This window comes from Trachypithecus francoisi, unplaced genomic scaffold, assembly GCF_009764315.1.
Source record: "Trachypithecus francoisi isolate TF-2019V2 unplaced genomic scaffold, Tfra_2.0 Lachesis_group12, whole genome shotgun sequence".
NCBI classification, from domain to species: domain Eukaryota; kingdom Metazoa; phylum Chordata; class Mammalia; order Primates; family Cercopithecidae; genus Trachypithecus; species Trachypithecus francoisi.
Window position 1 is genome coordinate 13,284,470 of NW_022681457.1, and position 10,423 is coordinate 13,294,892.

General features: G+C 48.2%; 1 long non-coding RNA gene across 1 annotated transcript; it reads left to right on the forward strand.

Annotated features, from left to right (window-relative positions):
• The first annotated feature begins 1,201 nt into the window (after positions 1–1,201).
• LOC117091844 lies at positions 1,202–4,012 on the forward strand. The gene is made up of 2 exons (XR_004440549.1): positions 1,202–3,070; positions 3,389–4,012. It is a non-coding gene; the product is annotated as an uncharacterized LOC117091844 (long non-coding RNA).
• Positions 4,013–10,423: the final 6,411 nt, after the last annotated feature.

Consider the following 10,423-nt stretch of genomic DNA (forward strand, 5'->3'; position numbering starts at 1 on the left):
TGTTGCCCAGGCTGGAGTGCAATGGCGTGATCTCTGCTTACTGCAACCTCTGCCTCCCGGGTTCAAGTGATTCTCCTGCCTCAGCCTCCCAAGTAGCTGGGATTACAGGCATCTGCCACCACGCCCAGCAAATTTTTTGTATTTTTAGTAGAGATGGCATGAGCCACTGCGCCTGGCCCAGTCCCTTCTTTATATTAGCTGCCTAATTTGTTAAAATTCACATGTAACCTCACTACTTCCTTGCCTAAAATCTTTCAAGGGTCTCTGTAACTTCATTATAAAAGCTGTATCTCTCGTCACTCCTATTTCTCCTCCCACTTTTGTTGCTCTCTGACACTCTCCATTCCAGCAACTTTAAGCCAGTTACTTATCTCCTAACATAATCCTAAGCCTTTGCACACACTCTTTCCTTTGTCTAGACAACCTCTTCCATTTGTTCCATATCCAGTGTAAATGTCCTGCATCAGTCAACACCTGATCTGGGGCCATCTCTCCCCTTTCTAATAGAGCTGACCCTTTGCTTCTCTGAAACCCATGCACACACACAAACACACACCCCACTCCTGAGCCACTTTTACCACATTTCTTCCCTGTCATCCTCTGTAGGTGTGGATCCTCACAGGCTACAAACAAGTCTTGTCTTGAACACCTCCATACCTATCACAGGGTAGGTGCTCAATGAACGTGCAAGGAAAAAAAAGCGCTGGGTGTGGTGGCTCACTCCTGTAATTTCAGCACTTTGGGAGGCTGAGGTGGGAAGATCACTTGAGCCTAGGAGTTTGAGAGCAGCCTGGGCAATGTGGCAAAACCTTGTCTCTACAAAAAATACAAAAGTTAGCTGAGTGTGGTGGCAGGCATCTATAGTCCCTGCTACTCTGGGGGCTGAGGTGGGAGAGTCACTTCAGCCTGGGAGGTCATGGCTGTAGTGAGCCAAGATGGCCCCACTGCACTCCAGCCTGAACAACATCCTGTCTCAATAGACTGGGCACAGTGGCTCACACCAGTAATCCCAGCACTTTGACCAAGGCGGTGGATCACCTGAGGTCACAATATGAGACCAGCCTGGCCAACATGGTAAAACCTCGTCTCTACAAAAATACAAAAATTAGCCGGCCATGATGGTGGTTGCCTGTAATCCCAGCTACTTGGGAGGCTGAGTCGGGAGAATCGCGTGAACCCAGGAGATGGAGGTGGCAGTGAGCCAAGATCAAGGCATTGCACTCCAGCACTCCAGCCTGGGCAACAGAGCGAGCCTCTGTCTCAAAAAAAAAAAAAAAAAAAGAAGAGACTGAGGGACTGTAGGTGGTGATACCAAAGCATGGCCATTTAGGAAGCTGGACTTGAGTGAGCAGTGGGCAAGAGAGATCTTGAAGATATTTCTACGGTAATGGAGGATCATTTTAAAAAGCAGGCCTGTGGGTTGAGCTTTTGTTGTTGGGTGGTGTTGGCACTCACTGTGGGTGGGCAAAGGGGAGTAGCCCTTTCAGAGGGAGAGGAAAAGTTCAAGTAGAACAGGCTGAATTCAAGGGAGAGGACTAAGAGAGAGGTAAGGTGGAAGGGGCAAGGTATTGGGACAGGCCCCAGCTGGCAGGAAGGTGAACCCAGGCAGAGTGGGCACTGAGAGGAAAGCAATCTATGGATGATACAGCCACAATTTCCATCTCAGGCTCAAGCAGAGAAAGAGACGCTGGAGAAGGAAGAGTGACAGAAATAAGAGGAGTATTTCTCCGCTTCCACTCAGCCCCCTACAGCTCATCCTCCGGCAGGCAGCCAAGGGCACTTTTAGGATATCACATCAGGTCCCTGCCTCACATTCTGCACTGACTTCCCAAGTAGTTAGAGTAAAATCCAAACTCCAACTCGCAGCTTGGAAAACTCAGCAGGACTAGCCTCGTTCCTATCCCACACCCCACCTCAGTCCCTCAAGCTCATCTCCTGTCACTCCTGCTGACTCCAACCATTCCTCAAACAGGGTAAGCCCATTCCTGCTTCAGGGCCTTTATATGTATTGTTTCCTCTTCTGGAATCTTCCTTGTACAGCCACAGGGTTTTCTTTTCTTCATTCAGATTTCAGCACAGATGTCACACCCTGATAACAGCCAGCTGTGACTCATCCTCCCTAATTCTCAGTCACATTACCCTATTTATTTTCTTCATATCAATATCTAAAGTCATAACTGATTGTCTCGTACAGAAGCTAAGTTTTGTGATAGGCAATCACCTAATACCTGCTACACGAACCTCAATGTTCATATAAGACTAGAATTCATATTCTAAAGAGAGATAAGGTAGCTCTGTTCACTTTTGAGAGAGCACTCAAATGAGAGAGAGACCTTTGACCTAAAGGTGTCAGGAAACCGATGAAGAAAAACACCCCTGCTATGGTTTTAATGTTTTTATCCCCTCCAAAATTCATGTTGAAACTTAATCCCCAGTGCAGTAATATTGGGAGGCAGGGTCTAATGGGATTTATGTAGGTCATGAGGCTCTGCCGTCATGAATGGATTAATGTTGTAAACCAAAAAATAAAATTATGAGCACCCCCCCCAACTATATGAATAGACCTTGGCCAAGGGCATTCCAAAGGTAACCTGAAAAATGAGTTCGGGCCATAATGGGAAGCAGAAGCTGGACTTGCCTCATTATACCCTCCTCCCTTCTGGAATTAGTGATAGAACAGACTCTTTAAGTCTGATAAGAAACATTTACAGTCTATTATCTCTGGAGGTTTCATCTGCATGATAAAACCTTGAGCTCCACAACCCCAGACATTCCTTTCTATTGACAATAACTCTTTAAATCAATTGCCAATCAGCAATCTTTAAATCTGCCTATAACCTGGAAACTCTCTGTACCATTGTACATCTTATATGTATTGATTGATGTCTCATGTCTCCCTAAAATGTGTAAAACCAAGCTGTACCCTAACCACCCTGGGCATGTCCTCAGGATCTCCTGAGAGCTGTGTCTGGGGCCATTGGTCACCATATTTGGCTCAGAGTAAATCTCTTCAAATATTTTACAGGGTTTGACTCTTCATCAACAATGCCATTGTAAAAGGCTCATGGAAGTGGCCGGGCGCGGTGGCTCAAGCCTGTAATCCCAGCACTTTGGGAGGCCGAGATGGGTGGATCACGAGGTCAGGAGATCGAGACCATCCTGGCTAACACGGTGAAACCCCGTCTCTACTAAAAAAATACAAAAAATTAACCGGGCGAGATGGCGGGCGCCTGTAGTCCCAGCTACTCGGGAGGCTGAGGCGAGAGAATGGCGTAAACCCGGGAGGCGGAGCTTGCAGTGAGCTGAGATCTGGCCACTGCACTCCAGCCTGGGCGACAGAGCGAGACTCCCTCTCAAAAAAAAAAAAAAAAAAAAAAGCCTCATGGAGAGATTCTGCGTGTACTTGCATGCTCTTTCTCTCTCTTTCTCTTTCTCTCTCTCTTTCTCTTTCTTTCTCTCCCTCCACCCCTACCCCTCCACCACCCTCCCCTTTACCTTCTATCATGTGAGAATGCAGTGTCCAAGGCACCATCTTGAAATCATCATCGCCAAATATGTCAGCACCTTGATGTTGGACTTCCCAGTCTCCAGACCGGAAGGCAGTACATTTCTTTGTAAATTACGCAGTCTCAGGTATTCTATTATAGCAGCACAAATGGACTAAGACAACTCCTGAGATAGGAAGGGGTGAGGTAAATGTAATCAGAGTTGGGGTTTTAGATCTTAGTCCAGTAAAGGAGCTGGAACTGTTCTGTATAAACAAAGGGCAAGGTAATTGCTACATAGATTCTTTTTTTATTATTGCTGATTCTTACCCTAAAACAAAGGATGTTGCCACTATACATCCACTAGAATGACCAAAAATAAAAATACTGACAGCATCAAATGGGACGACATGGTGCCAACTGGAATTCTCATACCCTGCTGATGGGAGTATAATGTGGTACAGTCACTTTGGAAAAAAGTTTGACAATTTCTTATAAAATTATACATAAACCTGTACTATGATCTAGAGATTCTACTCTTGTTTGTTCAAAAGAAAGGAAAACATCTGTCTGCTAAAAGATATGTACAAGAATGCTTACAGTGGCATTATTGATGACAGTCCAAACCAGGAGATAATCCAAATGTCTTGTTACCAAGAGAATGAATAAAGAAATTTTGATACATCAGTTTAATGGATTACTACTTAGCAATAAAAATAATTAGCCATGCCGGGTGCGGTGGCTCACTCCTGTAATCCCAGCACTTTGGGAGGCCGAAGCAGGCAGATCACCTGAGGTCGGGAGTTCAAGACCAGCCTGACCAACATGGAGAAACCCCATCTGTACTAAAAATACAAAATTAGCCAGGGTGGTGGTGCATGCCTGTAATCCCAGCTACTCGGGAGGCTGAGGCAGGCGAATTGCTTGAACCCGGGAGGCGGAGATTACGATGAGCCGAGCTTGCACCACTCCACTCCAGCCTGGGCAAAAGGAGCGAAACTCCATCTCAAATAATAATAATAATAATAATTAGCCACATATCCACACAACAATATTGCATTATCACAGGTATAGTGATAAATACTGTATAATTCCATTTATATGAAGTTCAAGAACAGGCAAGTAATCCATGGTGAAAGAAGTACTTACCCCTGGGGGTGGCGGTGTTGACTAAAGAGGTACAAGGGGGTCTTCTGGGGCCTGGAAATGTTCTACATCTTGATCTGGGTGGTGGTTACACAGGTATATGCGTGTTAAGAATTCACCAAGCTGTATACTTAGTAGTGTACTGTAATGTAATTACACTGTATTTCGATTAAAATGTGAAAAAAAAAAGGGGGTGTCTTTTGCTTCCACATTTGTAGCCCCAGCTTCTGTAAGTATCTCCTGCGTGATAACGGTTGGATGAATTAAAAGGTAGGAGGGATAGAAGAGGAGAGAAGCAATAGGAAGAGGAAGGTTGGAAGAAAAGCCCAGCTCCACTGTCTCACAGGGGTGTCACTGGGTACTGGGGAACTTGGAAGCACTAGGGAACAGAGAGGAAGGTGCTGCCTCAGGCTTCCACTTCTCAGCCCAGAAGTGAGAGGCTATGAAGCTGTTGGCCCCTGGTGGGGGACAGGTAAGACCAGTGAGAGAGGGTTTTCGCCCTTGAATTGCCCCTTCCCTGGAGACAGCAGCAAGATGAAGGCCTCTCAAGAAGTGCTTCATCCTCTGGAAGCCAACTGAGGAAATGACTTTCCCAAGAGAAGGATCATACATCACTCAATCATCAGCAAACATTTATGAAGCACCTGCTCTGTGCCAGGCCCTAAAGTGAAAAAAATAAACGCCGCACTTACAGAAGCACGAGATAAACAATAAACATAAGTAAGTTAAAGAGTAGTTAGAGGCCGGGCGCGGTGGCTCAAGCCTGTAATCCCAGCACTTTGGGAGGCCGAGACGGGTGGATCACGAGGTCAGGAGATCGAGACCATCCTGGCAAACATGGTGAAACCCCGTCTCTACTAAAAAAATACAAAAAACTAGCCGGGCGAGGTGGCGGGCGCCTGTAATCCCAGCTACTCGGGAGGCTGAGGCAGGAGAATGGCATAAACTTGGGAGGTGGAGCTGGCAGTGAGCTGAGATCCGGCCACTGCACTCCAGCCTGGGCAACAGAGCGAGACTCCGTCTCAAAAAAAAAAAAAGAGTAGTTAGAAGGCAACAACTTTGGAACAAAGAAAAAGAAGAGTGTGGGTGATGTAGTGCCCAGATGGGAAGGGCAAGTTGCCGTATTAAATGAGGTGCTGAGGGTGAGTCAGAGTCACTTCATTGAGGTGACATCTGAGCAAGGACTGGAAGGAAATGGATGTAGACGGCTGGGCGCAGTGGCTTACACCTGTAATCCCAGCACTTTGGGAGGCCGAGGCGGGCGGATCACGAGGTCAGGAGATCGAGACCATCCTGGCTAACACGGTGAAACCCCGTCTCTACTACTAAAAAACACACACACACAAAAAAAATTAGCCAGGTGTGGTGGTGGGCGCCTGTAGTCCCAGCTACTCGGGAGGCTGAGGCAGGACAATGGCGTGAACCTGGGAGGCAGAGCTTGCAGTGAGCCAAGATGGTGCCACTGCACTCCAGCCTGGGTGACAGAGCAACACTTCATCTCAAAAAAAAAAAAAAGGGATGCAGATACCGGAGGGAAGAGCTAAAACAAACCCCCTGGTGTAAGGCCTGCCTAGTCAGCTGCAGGAACAACACAGTGAGGCAATAAGGGGGCCAGATGGTAGAGAAAGCTGAAGGCACCATGGGGGCTCTGGCAGGGTTCTGAGTAGACCATTGATGGGCTCTAGCCTCTGGAGAGTCAACTAACCAAGGGAAGCAGTGGAGTGATGTGTGAAACAATGTAGTAATTAGGTGGGAGATGATAGCCACTTGGATGAGATTGGTGATCAGTGGCTGGATTGGGAACATGCTGATACTTTAAAGGTAGAGCCAACAGACCGTAGGTTCAAGGTTTTGCATCATAAGGGGCAATATAGCCCGTAATGTCCAGAACAAGTCAGGACATAAAGGAGGCCTCTCAATACAGAGCTATTCACCAAGGGCCTTGATGGGTAGGAAATTAGTTGCAAGTGTATGGAGATACTGTTCCCCTCTGGCCCAAGCTCCCTCCCACTCCAGTTACCTAGTGTTCTGGGCAGCACCCTATTCTCTTCTGTGAATAGGCAGAGGCAGGACCACACCGTCATCTTGGATGCACCTATTATGGGAGACTGGAGTGCAAGGGTACCATCTTGGCTCACTGCAACCTCCGCCTCCCAGGTTCAAGCGATTCTGCCTCAGCCTCCTGAGTAACTGGGATTATAGGTGTGCGCTACCACGCCTGGCTAATTTTTCTATTTTTAGTAGAGATGGGGTTTGGCCATGTTGGCCACGCTGGTCTTAAACTCCTGACCTCAAGTGATCCGCCCGCCTTGGTCTCCCAAAGTGCTGGGATTACAGGTGTGAGCCACCATGCCCAGCCTGGACTTGCCTTTTACCTCATCCATGGTGTCTTTTGAAGAAAAAGATTCTTTAGAAATATTTTTTCTTTCATAACTTGTGTTTTATGTATTACTTTCAAGATCCCAACTACATCTAGGTCCTAAAAATAGTATCCTACCTATTCTAAGTTTTTGTGTTTTTTTTTTTAAATCAACTTAATTGTAGTGTAATTACACACTGCAGATAAACTGCACATGTTTGAAGTGAGTAACGTTGTAAGATTTTTTGTCTTGGAGCCCTGAGGTAAACTTTTATTTCTAGCTGACAGGACTTCCACACCCATGCTCCTCTCGGCACCTTTCACCCAGCCCAAGCAGCGGCGGCCCAGTGCAAAAGTGCGGTGGCCAAAGGGGTGGGAGACTCACTCCGCATTCTAGGCCGGAGAAGCGGGCGGGCTTGGGATGCCGGCAGGAGGCAGTGACTCTCCCCAGGGCACAGGCTCCTTTCCGCCCTGACGCTGATGCTCGTCTGGCTGCCTCCCGTTCCTTGGCATCAAAATACCAGACGACGGTGGCTCATTCTGCGGCCTGGGCTGCCTCACCTCGTTCGGTCCCGCCCAGAAAGACCAGACGACCAGAAAACCAGAAGCCGGTCACAGCGACCGCGAGCCTCAGCGTCCACGCGGGTTACCTGGGTAACGCGCCGCTTGGGCTCGGCGCCCAGCAGATGACAGGGGAACCCTGCCAGACGGCAAGCGCCTCCTCCAGCCCCGGAGGCCTCCAGCTGTGCACCCGCCCGCACTCCCTCCCATTGCGGTCGCCTGCATGCGTTTTGACAAATACCTAAACCCACAAAACCATCACTAGCTCTGGTTTCCCAGGGCTCTTGAAGCCCCTCCGTTCAGCATTCCACGCCCCTCTGCCCTGCTTTCAAACCACCGCCAATCTTTCTGTTATATATATAGATTAGTTTGGATTTTCTAACACTTGTATATAAATGCAGTGACACATTTGAGTGTACTCTTTTGTGATCTGGCTTATTTTACTCAGCATAATTATTTTGAGATTATCCATTTTGTTGCATATGTAAGTAGCTCATTCCTTCTATTGCTGAGTGGTGTTCCATCTCATGGATGCACCACAATTGTTAATCACGCTGGACATGTGAGCTGTTTCTATTTGGGGCTGTTAAAAAAACTTATGGCCGGGCGCGGTGGCTCAAGCCTGTAATCCCAGCACTTTGGGAGACCGAGACAGGCGGATCACGAGGTCAGGAGATCGAGACCATCCTGGCTAACACTGTGAAACTCCGTCTCTACTAAAAAATACAAAAAACTAGCTGGGCGAGGTGGTGGGCGCCTGTAGTCCCAGCTACTCGGGAGGCTGAGGCAGGAGAATGGCGTAAACCCGGGAGGCGGAGCTTGCAGTGAGCTGAGATCCGGCCACTACACTCCAGCCCGGGCGACAGAGCAAGACTCCGTCTCAAAAAAATAAAAAAATAAAAATAAATAAAAATAAACTTATGTGAACATTCGTGTACAAGTCTTCCTAAGGACACACACTTCCTTTCTTGTTGGATAAATGCCTAGGAGTTGAATGACTGGATCATATAGGAAATGAAAGTTCTTTTTTCTTTCTCTTTTTTTTTTTTTTTGAGATGGAGTCTCGCTCTGTCACCCAGGCTGGAGTGCAGGGGCGCGATCTTGGCTCACTGCAAGCTCCACCTCCCGGGTTCACGCCATTCTTCTGCCTCAGCCTCCCAAGTAGCTGGGACTACAGGCGCCCGCCACCACGCCCGGCTAATTTTTTGTATTTTTAGTAGGGACGGGGTTTCACCCTGTTAGCCAGGATGGTCTCCATCTCCTGACCTCGTCATCCGTCCCCCTCCGCCTCCCAAAGTGCTGGGATTACAGGCCTGAGCCACCGCGCCCGGCCACTCCTGGGACTCTTAATCTCCAGGCCGTGTTTTATTTTCTTCTAGGTATTTATATTTCCGTGAAGCATCTGCTTTGTTTACTGGCGTTTGCCCCATGAACATGGGCTTCCAAGGGGCTAAAGCCCTATCAGTCCCTCTCACTGTCGTGCTCCCACCCCAGTGTCCAGAACAGTGCCTGTTACATATAGGCCCTCAATAAAGAGCTGTTCAGCAGATGCATGGTGGTCAGGCCCAGGCCCCTGGAGGTGGGTCCTCCTCTCCTTCCTTAGCTCACACTCTCCTGCTGCTTCTTCAGCAATGGGCAGCTTAACCTACCCTGAGCTCAGTCCCAGAGCTGAGGACCCTCCTTGCATCATGATCTCACCCCCACCTGATTTTCAGATACAAACAGAATATATGTGGAATCCTACTATTCTGGCACATGGTTACATTGTAGACAATATTAAAACATGTATATGAAATGTACTTATGTAATGTTTCGTTAAAGTATATGAAATATAGGACACATTGATACTAATCCTTGTTTTTCTTCTTCTTTTTTTTTTTTTTTTTTTGAGACAGAGTCTCACTCTGTTGCCCAGAGCAGGCTGGAGTGTGTTGGCAGGTCTCGGTTCACTGCAACCTCTGCTTCCCCAGTTCAAGCCATTCTCCTACCTCAGCCTCCCAAGTAGTTGGGATTGCAGGCACGCGCCACCATGCCTGGCTAATTTTTGTATTTTTGATAGAAATGGGATTTCACCATGTTGGCCAGGCCGGTCTCAAATACCCGACCTCAGGTGATTCGCCTGCCTCAGCCTCCCAAGTCTGGGATTACAGGCGTGAGCCACCGCACCCGGCCTACTTGTTTTTCTTCAGTTTACATATAACTGAGCTTTCTTTTTTTTTTCCTTTTCCTTTTTTTTTTTTTTTTTTTTTTTTGAGACGGAGTCTCGCTCTGTCACCCAGGCTGGATGGAGTGCAATGGAGTGATCTCGGCTCACTGCAACCTCCTCCTCCCCGGTTCAAGTGATTCTCCTGCCTCAGCCTCCTGAGTAGCTGGGATTACAGACATGCGCCACCACGCCCAGCTAATTTTTGTATTTTTAGTAGAGACGGGGTTTCACCATATTGGTCAGGCTGGTCTCCAATTCCTGACCTCGTGATCCGCCTGCCTATGCCTTCCAAAGTGCTGGGATTACAGGCGTGAGCCACCGCGCCCGGCCGACGTCCTGTATTTTTATTTGCTAAGTCTGGCGATCCTAGTCTGGGACATAATCTTACTAAACATATTTATATTAAAAACAATGTTTTCACATACTACTCGGATACTGTAAAAAACGGTTGCGTGTCTAGAACGTCCTCGTTTTGCCCAGCGGCCGCATCGTACATGCGCATCCCCGCAGCCGCCCCCTTCTCCACATCCCCTAGCAGCGCCCCCTACGCTGCGGGACCCGTTGCCAAGGCGACCGTAACCGCGGCCGGAGGTTACTGGAGGGCACGGCGGGGGCGGGGCGCTCATTCCAGGCGGCTTCTGACTGGCCCCGGCCGCCTCGTGCGTC